This window comes from Pseudocercospora fijiensis (assembly GCF_000340215.1).
Source record: "Pseudocercospora fijiensis CIRAD86 unplaced genomic scaffold MYCFIscaffold_6, whole genome shotgun sequence".
NCBI classification, from domain to species: Eukaryota; Fungi; Ascomycota; class Dothideomycetes; order Mycosphaerellales; family Mycosphaerellaceae; genus Pseudocercospora; species Pseudocercospora fijiensis.
In genome coordinates this window covers 4,752,364-4,765,472 of record NW_006921537.1, presented here as the reverse complement: position 1 = coordinate 4,765,472, position 13,109 = coordinate 4,752,364, and positions in this window count along the sequence as shown.

The following is a 13,109-nucleotide window of genomic DNA, read 5'->3' as shown; positions in this document are numbered from 1 at the left end:
AGCCGATACGTATATCTTTTACTCCGATAGAAACGCTATATTAGCTACGAGAACTAAGTTAAGCACGCTTCGTATATACGTCCTTCGGTAAACAAACGACGAGCTCTATCGCCCTTCTCTATAATCTCCTTATCGGCGTTAGAAAGTGCATCTAGCTTAGTCTTATAGTCGCTACTCTTCCGTATCTTCTCGAATTGTACTATCTTAGTAGTGTTTATTAGCGAGTAAGGATCGTCGGATTGTCCTACGAGTAGAGAGGCTAGATCCGTTAATAAAGAATCTATAACCGTAAGCTAAAGGCTGCCTTCTTAGGCATAGCCCTATATCGTAGCAACTAAGGCCTATATACGGCGAAGGATAATCTAGAGCTTCGTATTATCCGCATTAGATCGAAGTAATCTATTGCTTACGAAGCTCGACAATAATCTTCCTAATATAATATAAGTTGTTTTCGAGGAGATCGAGTCGGGTATATATATTATTAAAGACGGTGTCTTTAACGCCGGTATCCTAAACGGTAGAAAGGCGCTTATTAATATTATAGAAGTACTTTAGGTTAGCCTCGAAGCGCGGTAGAAGCTTATCTTAAATATCTATACCGTTCTTCTTAAGGATAGATAAAACGGTATTATCTAATTCGGAGAGATCGCCGTAGTCCTAGACGTAATCATTAATAATCGTATCTAGATCTATATCGGCGCTAACTTCGCCCCTAGCAACGACTTAAACTAGATTACTCTTGTCTCGGACATCCTCGGCAAAGTAGTATAGCTCTAATACTCCTCTAGGTCCGTAATCTAGGAACTAGGCGTTAATCGCATTTAACTTATCCTTATTAGAGGTGTTAGTAGAGTTAGCTAGCACTTTATCGAACTTATACAACTTTATAGAGGCAGTTAAGACATTACTAAAGAGAGTATCGAGGACGTTTTTACCTTTAGTATCTATACGATAACCGCCGATTAGGCTACGAATCTCCGTCTTAACGTTACTAAGCATCTTAAGCTCGGGAACAACTTTATTCTAGGTAAGCTCGGCAGCTTCGCTAGAGAGTAAGCGCTATAGTAATATATACTCCTAATCTATATAAGAGAAGAGGGATTCGGCGAGGCGACCTCGGAATAGGTAAAAGAAGTAGATCTTATTGCGAAGAGCCTTATTATTATCGTCGTTTCCGGGAAGCTTAACGAACGTCTTCTTAATAGAGCTCTAAGTAAGTCCTAGAATCGCTACCTTAACGATCTCGATAGTACGTAAGACGATGCTCTTACTAGAGGCAGTTATAATTAGACTAGTATTTACGCGGAAGAAAGCCTATAACTATCGTTAGTATTATAGCGGAGCAAGTACGTTAAGGTTACTTACCTTCTTATCGGGATAGATAGTCGTAACTACCGGTAGGTAGACATTATAGAGAAACTTCTTAGCAGGCTTAATAAATCTAGCCGGCGGTAGATTGTCTATAATAGACAAGAACTTTAGCTTACGGGCTACCGCTTAAGCTAAAGATTCTAGCTAACCCTGCTTTAGCTTATCTTTTGATTTACCTTTAGAGCTGTTATTAATGCCTTCGCGGTACTCTTTAGCTAATTTGCTAATACGCTTAAGAGCTTAACTAGCGGTTTCGGCCTTAGCGTTAGTATATAATTTGTCGGTCTGCTTTTTCTTACCTTCTTTCTTGCTTTCTTTCTTAGATAGACCTAAAGAGTCTTGCTTAATCTACTTGACTAGCTGTTTAGGCGTAAAGTCGTCGTCGTCGTCTTCTCGATTACACTTAAGAGCTATCTTAATTTAATAAGACAGCTTCGAGTAGCCGGTGTCGTAATATATAAGATTAAAATAGGTCGCAAAGGTTAGGATACAAAGTAGCGGCCGAGCGTAGAGCTCGTTTGCCCTAGGTTAAAGGCTCCTTTAAGAACGTTAGATAAGACGAGAAAGACCGTACGGGAGACTATCTAGGTAAACTCCCGAAGCAACTATCGGAGGTTTTAAGCAGATAAATAGTGTAGACCTAGATTAAAGAACAAACTAGTAGATAGAAAATTCTTGAATGTTCTATAGTCCTTGTTAAAATATAACAGCTCTGTTGTCTTTCTAAGTAAAGCGGGCCCCTATATATAAGCTATTATTATTTGCCGCTACTACTAGGCTAGTACGACAATAGTGTAGCAATCGCTAAAGAAACTTGTAACTAACGTAGAAAAGCGATCGTCTTATAACCTGTATCTGTTCCGCGCTCCCTAATAGATTATTCGTCGATATTCTCCTTATTGCTCCCTACCGCTAAATCTAACATTAATTGAACACCTTAGGACTTGTAATAAGCAGTAAGACGTCAATCTTAGGAATATAGAAGATCTATTCGCCGAGTTACGTAGTAAAGAGGCCTTTATATATACGCCGATCGATAAACTAGATAAAGATAATAAGCTCGCTCTTTACGATAAGATCCGTTTACTATACGAGGAGTATACTTAGATAGAAGACGAGGCCGACCTAGCCTTCGCACTTAATACGGTAAGCTTTTATAGCATTGGTTTTCGCTACGACTACTAATACTCTTAAGTAGAAGCAGATTCTAGCTAAAGCACTTCGCGAGTAACTATACTTCTAGAAGTTGTACCTTAATAACGCGGTCGGATAGTTCGTAGCAAAGCCGCTAAAAGTTATACTAAATAAGGACTAGGCCGTCGGAATATACTTGCCGGGCTTTTACGATATATACGAGTCGTTCGAAGAAGGCTTCGAAGACTTTATTGCTCTAAACTAGGAAGAGATCGTCTCTACTATAGAGTAAGGCATTAGAGTTATTCTATAGTAAGCGAAAGATGTTCTATAAAGCGGCGAGAAGAGCTCTACTATACTATCTCTACTCGTAGTCGTAGGAGTTAAGATAACGGCACTCCTCTAGGTTATTAAGTAGGAGCGTAGCGAGAATATAGGTCGAAACGAAGTCCGTACTAATATTCGGTCCTTAGGCCTAATGCTTTAGCAGATGCCTAAAGCTTAGAGACTACTCGAGGAGTATAGTACTAGCGCTACTTCGTAGAAGGAGAACACTACTAACAAATTCGGTAAGACGTACTTAGATATACTTTATACTAAGATCGAGAATGTTAAGGGTATAGATAGCAAGGTAGCGTCTCTACATATTTAGCCGATCTTAGCTCTTAAAGATTAAGATAAGACACTTATTAAGTAAGCTATATTATCGGCTATAGTGCTAATATCTTCGTCTACTACGAGGCGTAGTCTAAGCGACGAGGTAAGTATATTCTAGTACCGTCTTAACGCCTATAGTATACGAAGATACTAATAGAGCTAATAGCGAGCCGTATAGGTACCGAGTACGATTAAGAACTAGGCCGCGGAGAAGGTTCTAACAGATCCGTTAGGTCTTTTCGAGATCCTTAAGAAGTACTTCGCAAAGCGCAACTCGCAATTAATATATCCGTACTAGACTATACTAATAGAACCTCCCTTCGAACTATAGTACATCGATATTAGTATCCTAGATAACTTGAACGTTCTAGGCTTCTAAAGTATAGCGAGCATTTCTAGTATATAAGAGCTAGGCGCGGGAAAGCTTAAGAAAATCTTAAGAGCTACGTTAAGCTTCGTAAAGGGTCGATAGGTTTCTAAGAAAGAGATAGAGAGTATAGGTATCCTAGATAATATCGATAGCCTAACTAACGTCTATATCGGCAAAGTTCGGGAGAGTATCGAGAATATAAATGTTAAATCGTTTATAAATCTGTAAGCCCGGCTTTCCTAGATAAGTAAGCGCGAGGAACGCGCTAAGAACCGGCTAGACTTTAACTTATATAACCTTGTCGGGTTATATAACGAGTAGTAGCATATTCGAAAGCTTCTCTAAGCGCTACTCTTCCTCCTTAGTAGTTAGGAAGCGGACAAGAAAGCACTAAGCGAAGCAGAATTCGATATAACCTTAGTCGTAGCTATAATTCAAGGTATAGCTAACAATCTATTGCTATAGCTCGTTACTGCCGACTATATCTTGCGTCGTATCTAGCGCATCTACCTCGATCGCAAGAACAGTAGCAGTAGCGGTTAGGCAGTCTCTAGAAAAGCTGCTAAGGCACTAGTAGTGCAAGGTATAAGTCTTAGTCTAATATGCAAGAGGTACGTACAAAACATCTTTAAAGAGCTTACTCTCTTTGTGCTAGCGCTCGATGCTTTATCTCTAATAACCGATCGGACGTCTACCCTTACTTAGTGTCTTAATTATCTCGTATTACTCCTAGCTCTTCTACGGCGACAAGGGCCGTTGCAAGCCTACTTATAGTAAGCGTAGCACGCTAGGTATTGTTTAAAGAAAGTCGAAGGACCGCGAAAGACCGCTATAGCCGGGAGCTTTCTCGCACTTATCTAGAGAAAATCACAATTCAAAGTTCTTTACGCTCTAAGTATCCTCTATGCTTATATACGTCCCTTCTAAATTCGCTAAAAGGCGTAGGTTACGCTAGCGCTTTTAGCGCAGCAAGTCGGGTAGATAGCGAAGGGTATTCGACGTATATTGTCGAGTTTCGAAGGTATAAGCATAAGCATAATATTGTCCGTTGTATACAGGTCGTATTATTACTAAAGTCTTTAGTTAAGCTAGCTCTCGCCCTAAGAATGTTTAAAGCAATTCCGCGATTCTCGAACTAGAGTCCGAAGCGGTCTTAAGCAAGAAGCAGAAACCCTACTACTATCTTAGTACGACCTCGCCCTCGATATATAACTAGCAGAAAACACGTAGCAGGATCAATCGGTTTCCTATAGTACCGGAGTAAGAAACCACTAAACAGGAATGAGCTAAGCGTATATTATAACATATCTCCCAAATAAGAATTGCATTTTTATAGCATTAGGCATCGCCTATATTCAAATCCGAAGCACTTTATAGCAGACTTCGTAGAAAAGACTTCGTAATAATACTAAGAATATCGGTATAACCTCTACGATCCGAATTCGATGCTATCTCTAATTATACCGCTAAGCTGCTAACGCTGTAGTATTAACAAGCGTTAAAGGCAATAAGGCTTCAATCGTAGCCGAAGCACTATATTAAGAAGGCTCCTTCGACTTGAAAGCCTAGGCTTTGCGTACGCATTTTTAGATCTAATATACGAGAATTCGCTCCTATATAAGGGATAGGAATAAGTGCAAACGATCTTTATACCGAAAGTACGACGAACTCTCGAGCTCCTAAATCTGCAACTTAAGACTAAAGACCGTAGCATTACTATTAAACCTTCGTAAGGCGTATAGATTAAAGGAATACGTCTAATGCTTACCTATTATCTAGCTCTCGATTTAAGGATTGTTATTCTCGCACTACTCTAGTAGCAAAAGAAGATCTAATCTGCTTCGAATGCTAAATGTACCTCCTTAGAAGGGCCTACAATCTCGTCCGCTAAGCTATTTTCTATAGTATAAGCGAAATCGGTCTCTCGATTAGCTCCGTAACTTATAACAATACTAGAGGGGAATAGGTTATCGGCCTTAGGAAACATTATCCTATATAGCCGAGAGGCCTATCGACCCTATTCCCTTTGCTATACGTAACGTAATCCTCTGCGAAGCCTTGTCTACGATTCGATTATAGCCTAGAATTCTACGAAAGTAAAGAAGAATTAACTATATAGAGACTTCCGGCTCTACCTAAGATAATAATCGTTTAGAGTATCAATAGGACGAACTTATAAGGGATTCTCTCGCGGTAAATAAGTTAACAGAATAACTTGCTATACTCGTACGCCTAAATTAAGGCATATCTAGATTATATTTAATCGTATATGCTACAAGTCTAGTATACAAGGCAAGCTAAGGTTACTATAGAGGTTAAGAGCGGATAAGATACCTTCGAATTAAGGAATATATACGAACCTCTAAGATACGATTTAAGATTTAAGGTAGTACAGTCTAGTTTTCGAAGGCAGAAAAGTGGCTTTAACTATATTCTAGAGACTTTCTCGGAGTTAAGAAGCGAGGTTGTAGCCCTAATTTCTTAGTAGAATAATACGGTAGTCTAAGTGCTTAGATATAGAATACGCGAAAGCTCTTAGCTTTATATCGATAATTATATAAGATCTGAAAACGGATGCTCTTATATATAAAGACAGGCTAGTACTAGGTATCTATCTCGAGTGTCTCCCGCATCGTCCGCGTATACTTAGATTTTAGGGAAACATTGTATTACTGCTTATACTAATAATGTTAGTTTAGTTAATATAAGGATTATAAAAGTTAGGAAAGTAGGAGGGATTGACTTGTTCCGGCCTATTAGTATACATCTAGCTTAATAGAACCGTATAGTCTAAATAGAGTCAAAGATAGGCTTAGCGGGAGCAACGAGAGATAATATAACGTACTATACATATATCGAAGTTTTAAGCCCTCCTTCGTATAGGACTACGATAGGTAGAGGCCGTCGAGTAGTATTAATGCTACTAAATAGAGAAGTAACGTCGGCGATAGTTAGATCTAGAAGAAGATTTAGTAGAGATATAGGCGTTTAGTAGGAGAACTATAGGAGTAATGCGTTTCGATGTATAGTCTATTCGGGACTAATACCGATATCTACTTCCTAAGTCCTAGCTATACTCGGTAAGAAGGGTAAGAGCTATAGCAAAGTCGGAGCGTAACGAGGCGGAGCGCTAAGATAGAGATTAGATCTTATAGTAAGTCCTTTAACGTAGAATTACGATTACAATATATACTAAAGTGATTTTATATACTATATAGTAAATGTAAATGCGATTGCTGCCTTAGTAGGAAGTCGAGCGGCTTAGTCTAATAGTAGCTGTAGATATTGCAACTTCGAAGTAGTAGTTCCGGTTAGTAAATAACGTAAATAACAACGCGGGGTTCCGCGGAGAGGCGGGGCGGCGGCAATATCCTTAAATTTCTAGACTATTACGCTCTGTCTATAATCAATTGCTAGGCTCTAGGGATTACCTATACTGTTTATAGCTACTCTGTTTATACTAATGTTGTTTTCAATGCTCTTATTAATACTAGTCTAATCTCGCCGACGCTCTACTTAATAGGATTACGGCTTAGCTTCGGCCTCTAGCGCTAATGCTACCTAATTACTAATCTTCCTTATCGTCCTCCTATATACTACCTAAGGAGTTCTAGCTCTCCGAGAGACGCTAGTCGGCTAGACCGATATCGTCGATAAGCTCTTGTTTCCCGCGGAAGGGACGGTATACTAGGTGCCTTAAGTAACTATAGTAGTAGAAGAATAGAGCGAGGCAGTTGTAGTAACGAATCTAGACGACGTACTAGTAGAAGCCGGTATATACGTACTCGCGGTTCTTAGAGATAAAAGAGCTAGAGCAGCGGTTAGCGAAATATTATATAGGAGATCGGGAAGATACTTGCCGCTCCTCTAGAAAGCCTATACGTATATTAAAGGCCGCGACACTTAAGCTAAACTTCTAAGTCTTAGCCTCCTCCCGCCGGATAACCTTAAGCTGCTCCTAGCAACCTCTATAACTATACCTAGAGTTATAGTTAAGAAGCTAGTTAAACTAGACCTCCTTACCGGCTACGTTAGAGGCTCCGATCTTAGGACTAGTAACCGCAATACCTATTATAATTGCACCTCTAGCGAACCTCGCAATCTCCGAAAAGTATATACGTGCTTTGTACTCCTTCTCTAGCTTAGTAATATTATCCTTTTGCTTTATAATAGATAGCAATTCTTTAGCCTCTTCCGGCTAGCTATTCTATAGAGCTTTAGCTATTCGCCGTATACGCACTGTCTCGAATTTCGGGTCTATATATCCGACTAGGCAGCCTACAAGGTCTTCTAAAAGCTAGTCGAGGACTGTGTATAGTAGCGACGGTTCTACCTACAAGCCGTATAAGAGCGCGAGAAGGGCGTAGATACGCCGTAAGCAGGTTTAAAGGGCTTCGTAGGGATCGCTAGAGTCGACCACTTTAGTAGCAATTAAGCCGTTAGCTACTAGCACGTCTACTAGACGTCGGACATAGACGATATTGTCCTATATAAGATCGAACCAGTATCGTAGATTCTTAAAGAGACTATCGGTTGTCTTAGCCGTCTTATATCTATCTAGGCGATCGACAAGCTTTTCGCATTTACGAAAGAACAGTACGAATTTACCGATATTAACGTCTAGCGTAAGCTCTTTAAGCTACTATATAAACGTTAGTTGTGCTCGCAACGTAAGTGTATAACGTGCCTACCTTAGCGCACTTCTAGTCGAGCTCCTTAAGCTATATATCCTCTAAGATAGCGTAGTCCGTAATTATATTAGTAGCTTGCATCTTAGTTAACTCCGCCGGTCTAACTTGCGGTATACGTAGCGTAAAGACCTTAATTGTCTTATCGCCGAGTTAACGGCCTCCGTTGAAATCGATTGTTACGCTATTGTACTAGTTTGTCGATGCGTCGTAAGGCGATACGAAGAGGGTATATACTACTTAATAATTGCGTGACAGTTGGTACTACTAAATCTAAAGCTATTCAAACTCGCACGACTGTTATCGAGACTCTTTATTTAGGTCTAGACTAAAGCTTATTATCCTAGTCTCCGGCGAAGCCTGTACCGAACTTATCCGAATCGTTAACTAAAGTAGGATCTTCCTTCTCTTTACCCGGACCCTTCTTTACTCGCTTCTCTTTTATCTTATTAACCTTCGTACCGAAGGATCTTAGAGCCGTATTGCCTAGCTCTTCTTTATCTAATATCTAATGCTCGATCTATACGCTATACGAGTAGTATCGAACTATTCTTACTTTACGCTTCTAGCCTACCCGATTCTCCTTCGTCTTCGCCTATTTACTCGCTACTAGGTTCTAGTTAAGGTCGGCTATAAGTAACAAGTTCGCTTCGACTATATTATAGCTACGCTTAGCTATACTTATAGAGTAGACGAGAATGTCTACGCCCGACGTCTAGGACCGATTAAACTCTACGATTAGTTATAATCGCTAGCTAGCGTCCTTCGGTACCCTTAAGTTAAACAGCTACGACTTTAGACTAGCCTTCTTATACGCTTAGATAGAAGTGTTAGTATATTGCTTTAGCTCTTGTTTACGAAGGTAGAGCTTACTAGATTAATAGTATAAGCTACTACGTTAGAATAGCTTATTACTACGGCCTTACGGCCCTTATTATCTTTAACGGTATTAGCCGTCTACTTCTTAAGCTCCGCGATAATGTCCTTAATACGTAGGCTTTCTATAAGCTCGTTAAGGAAGTAAGTATATAGGTCTATATCGGGCTTAAAAAGCTAGCCGAAAGACTTAATCTCCTTTATAGTAAATTCTATTTCCTACTCCTTAGTAGATACCGGCGCGTAGCCTTTACGCTCTAGATTATTGTTCCTTGCCTTAATAAACTTGTTAAGGGCCTTGCTATAGTTCTTCCGTACCTAGTCGCTTATTCGAGTCGGCAAGGTAAGGCCGCGCTTATCTTTAGATAGTAGAGCCGATATAGTAGTTCTAATCCGTACCCTATAAGAGCCGAGGAAAAACTGCCTCTACGCAACCGCCTTAGCGTTAATCTTTCCTAAACGGATCTTCTAGTTAATGCTCCGCTTTAGCTTTTCTACCTAATTATTTAATTCGTTAATTATATCCTAAAGCAGCTTAATGTTCTTTAGCTCCTTATCTATATTATCTAATAGTCGCATTTTCTATTCGGGCTTTGTTACGTTAAACGGCTAGACCGATTTGTATGTCCGTAGTATAAGAAAGTGCCTTAATACTAGTATAAGTAAGTTAGCTATTAGGATTTTAGGTTTCTTAATAGAACCCTTTTTCTAATACTCTCCGCCTAAAGCTTTCTCGTAGCGATTAATTATCCTCTTAAAGCCTTCGCCTAGAGGCTTACTTCTAAACTCGTTCTATGCTTTAAAGTCCTTCTAGTAGTTAGGGTCGGATCGCCCTCTATTATTACGGCGAGCTAAGGCGTCGAAGACTCTAAACTATTTAATTATCGGCTTCTACGTTCTAGCGATTAGGATACCTATTACGAAATATACCGCATATTTCGTATTACAGTTCACGCTTAGATTGCGAAGCGTTCTTATACTGTTCGTGCCTATTCTAAACTCCTCGTTAGCCTCGTCTACTACGATAGCCCTAACTAGAAGAGTGTTATAGGTCGCGGTTCTCTACTCGGTCGAGCTATCCTTATAAGGCCTGCCTTCTTAGGTCCTCTTATACTATACGGTCTAGACAGAGAAATTCTAGCTCTCGTAGAATACGTAAAGACGACCCTTTAGTACGAATACGAGCTTCTTATATAGACCGAAAGGCGCCTTAGTAATAATTAGATTTTGCGTAGAGCCCGGATAGCTAACTCCTTTTCGGTATTTATCTACCTTAGGAGCAGTAACGCGATTAGGCGTAAAGCCTATTACGTCTGCCCTTTTAACGATCTTAATACTATCTATTTCCTGTCTCGTATTGTCTATATTAGGCGGGCTAAAGTTGTACAGTTTAATACCTAGCTCCTTAAAGTCCGTATAAGCGAGGAATTTCTTTATAGTATCGGGTTTCAAACTAGTAGTTAGGTATAGAACTATAATGCCCTTGCGAAGCCTAAAACTACGCTATAGGTCGCGCTACTTATATCTGTATAGGATAGAGAACTTGCTCGTAGATAGGTATTGCGAATTTTCCGTACCCCGTAGAAGGTGTTTCTCTAGATTATCTCTGTTTTCAGCGTAGTCTTTAAGCATATCGGTAATCTGCTTATAAAAAACGAAGATTATAAGTTGCTCTATAGTCTTGCCGAGACCTATAATATTACCTAAGATTCCTCCGGCTTCTCGAGTATACTGCGGTCGGCAGAATATAAGCTAAGCAGCTCCGAATACTTAGTAGGCGTATAGCTTTATCTTAAAGCCTAGTAGGGCGATAGGTGTTTCGGGATCTATAAAAACCTTAGGCGATAGACGTAAACAGAGGCAGATACGTTTAACGTGCTCGTACGTTATCTGCTCTAGCTCGGTAGTATAACTCTAGTTAAGATCCCCTACCTAGGTTTGCTTAATACGGTCGAGGAGCTCTTTATAGGTCTAACTTAGAATATAAGGGGTCGCCTCTGTCTGCTCCTCTAGGTCGTCCGGCTCCGGAGTATACGTATCTGTATTAACTATAGGCTAAGCGCGTCTAGCAGTCCTGCTATTCCTTATAGGCTCCGAGTTAGTATTAGAGTCGAGCGGCCTAGTACGAGTATAAGGATCTCGTATACGTTTACTAGTATCTAACCCTCTTCCGTTTCTCGTTAGACTATTATTAAGACCTTTACTTAATCTATATAGTTGCATCGACATATTATCTATAGAACGCTAAGAACCTAAAGGATATAGATAACTTTCTCGGGGAGTAACGATCCTAGGCAAAGCTCCCGGCGCGGTAGTATCTATAGTCGACTCTTAACTATTTTCCTTAAGTCTAGAACCTTAAGCATTCTCTTAAGCATTCTCTTAAGCATTCTCTTAAGCATTCTCTTAAGCATTCTCTTAAGCATTCTCTTAACTATTTTCCTTAAGTCTAGAACCTTAAGCATTCTCTTTAGGATTCTATTAAGCATTCTATTAAGCATTCTCTTAAGGATTCTCTTAAGGATTCTCTTAAGGATTCTCTTAAGGATTCTCTTAAGGATTCTCTTAAGGATTCTCTTAAGGATTCTCTTAAGGATTCTCTTAAGGATTCTCTTAAGGCGTAGAGGGCACGGCTAGAGCATTCGGCGCAGCAGCGTCTATAGTCGACGTATAACTGTTTATATTAAGTTTAGAACCTTAAGCCTGCTATAAAGATACTAGCGTAGGGGCAGGCGGTAACTTAAGATCTCTAAGCTTAATAACCTTCGGTAGAACTCTACTAAATAGAATAGGGCGCTTATCGTTAGGCGACGGTGTCGATGCCCTCGATAATTAAGGGATACTAAATGCGGCGCTATGTAAGAGTTCGCTAGATTAGAGACCTAACCGCTATCGGCGCTACTTATAACGACGCTCCTATATCTCTAGGCTAAATAGCAGCTTCTCTCTTAGCTATAAGTCTTCCGACTCTACTAAAGCTATAGTAGCTATAGCGATCGGACTGCTCGCATTCGTTTTCCGCTTCTTCTCGATATGCCTATTAATGTCTCGGCTAAATATCGCGCGAGCCTTATTATCGAATTTCTTATTTACCTACTCGATAAAATCTAGCTCGTATTCTTATAGCTCTAGTTAGTAGCCGATAAATAGTAGTATTTTAATACCCGCGGCGCCGTATCTACCGGCTATACTATGTTTAGTAATAGCAGCTTCGAACTTACCGTTATCGGTAATCTTATTCGTATCGTCCTCGCCTAGGTTTACTACTACGATTACGATGTCTAACTAGTTAGTAATATAAAACTTGCACCTTAACTAATCCTCTAGGAGGTTATACGACAAATCTAGGTATAACAATCGATAATTACCTTTATAAACAAATTTCTTTAGAGTCGTAGAGGGCGCTTGCCTAAGATATCCTACCTATAGTATCGAAAATAGTTAGCCGAATAGCTATACGATAAGCACTATATCTAACCGATCGACTACGGCTAGCGTAATAGTATAGATATTCCTAGCCTAAGGCGTCTAGAGTCTTCTAGTAGATATAGGGAATATAGATCCCGGCTGCTGTATTTGCAATTTTCGACTAGTAGCAAAGTCTCGACTATCCTAATCCTAGACGCTATTTACATCCCCGCCGCTAGGGTTTGCTTCTATTAGAAGGACTTTACTCGCCGCCTTATTGTTTAATATTGTCTTTAATAAGCTCGCTAATAATAGTGTAGGTCTTAGGCGGCGGCTAGATAATAGCGTAGGTGTTTTAGTAGGCTCGCGCTTAGGCGTATCTTTATTAGTCTATTGTTGCTTAATAAAGACAGACTATCCTTTGCGGATCCTAGAGTCCGATATACCTAGACTAATAGCGCTACTTAGGTAGCGTAGGCAAAATTCTATAGCGGCGCGATGCTACTCCTTCTTGTTATTATTATCCTTCTAAGGGCCCTAATTTCTTATATAGCGATTAAGAATTTTCTATTCGTCCCCTTTTAGGCTCCCGTCCGGGAGACCTT